The sequence below is a fragment of the Bison bison genome, unplaced genomic scaffold (genome assembly GCF_000754665.1).
Source record: "Bison bison bison isolate TAMUID 2011002044 unplaced genomic scaffold, Bison_UMD1.0 scf7180017864481, whole genome shotgun sequence".
Taxonomy (NCBI): domain Eukaryota; kingdom Metazoa; phylum Chordata; class Mammalia; order Artiodactyla; family Bovidae; genus Bison; species Bison bison.
In genome coordinates, this window is record NW_011495041.1 from 1,538,424 (window position 1) to 1,540,113 (window position 1,690).

Below are 1,690 nucleotides of genomic sequence, written 5' to 3' on the forward strand. Positions count from 1 at the left end.
CACCGCGCGGCGGCGCGACGGAGACTGAGGCACCCAGGCCGTCCCGCCAAGGCCAGCGCCCCTAGTTCGCCGTGTCCCCTCCAGCCGCTCCGGCCCCGCCCACTCCGCGTCGGCCCTTCCCTCAGCCCTCCGACCTGCGCACGCGCCGTGCCTTCACCTCGTGTGTCCCGGTCCGCGCACGCGCGCGGGACAGCGGTGTGGGAGGGGGTGGTGTCGGAGGCGGGTGGTGTCGGGGGAAGGGGTGGTGGTGTCGAGGGGGGAGGGGCGGCCCCGCCTCCGCCGCCCGCCCCCTGGTTCTCGGCATTGACTGCTTACTAAGCCTTGCAACACCGGGTTCCGGGAAGACCGCGCCTCACTGGAGGCCTTGACCCCGGGCGGGAACGCGGAGGTCGCCAGGGCGCCTGCGCAAACCTCGAGGCCTGTTGTCCGCCCTTCCTGTTAGTGGCAGTGGGAGGGCACTCTGGGCGCTCTTGGCCCTGGGGGCGGGCCGGGGGGCTGGGAGGCCACGTCGCGGACTGGGGAGCCTGGGGGAACGGTGTTGGGGAGGCTAAGTGGGGAAGGAATGAAGACTCTCCGAGCGGGTCAAGCCATTTCCTTTGTGCAGAGCTTGCCTGGTGGCGCAGACGGGAAAGCGTCTGCCTCCAATGCGGGAGACCGGGGTTCGATCTCCAGGTCGGGAAGATCCTCTGGAAAAGGGAACGGCTTCCCACTCCCGTGCTCTTGCTTTGGAAAATTCCGTGGATGGAGGAGCCTGGTAGAATGGTACAGTCCAAAGAGTCGGACAAGACTGAGCGACTTCACTTTCTCTTTCTGTGAGCCAAGGCTTGTTGATATTTAGTTGCTAAGTCGTGTCCAACTCTTCAGCGACCCCATGGTCTGTAGCCCACCAGGCTTCTTCCTATGTCCATGGGATTTCCCAAGCAAGAATTACTGGAGTCGTTTGCCATCTGGGTAGGTGTGTCCAGAATTAAGACTAGGCACGTAGAGAGCTGACTCATTTGCAAAGACCCTGATGCTGGGAAAGATTGAAGGCGGGAGGAGAAGGGGATGACAGAGGATGAGATGGTTGGATGGCATCACCGACTGGATGGACATGAGTTTGAGTAAACTCTGGGATTTGGTGATGGACAGGGAGGCCTGGCGTGCTGCAGTCCATGGGGTCACAGAGTCGGACACGACTGAGCGACTGAACTGATGTAAAGAGCTCATTTTGGGGGGGACGACCTGGGTGCGAACGTGGTTACCTACTGGCGAGGATCCAGAGGATGGCCTTGGGATGCTGTCTGGAACAGAGGTCTGTAAGCTCTTTTGGTCGTCTGCCCTCGTAGTTCAGTCCATAAGTCGTGTCCCGCTTGTTGCGATCCCATGGACTGCAGCACCAAACTTTTAATCCACGATTAAGTACCTTAATAATAGATTATGCACATTATAAAAATAAAAGGGAAAATATAAAGGATGAGTGATGAAATAAGCAGTCAAAGATGTAGCTGTTAATTCTAACAATCAATTTAATTATCAACTGTAAGGTAAAATGAGTTTTTGTAAAGAACTTTGCTCTTGAGTGTGGCCTTGTAAACAACAGGTATAATTTAGAGGGGCTTCCCTAGTGACTCAGAGTTAGGAGACCACCAGCAATGCAGGAGACCTGGGTTCAAGCCGTGGGGGCTGCCACTCCAGTGTGCTTGCCTGG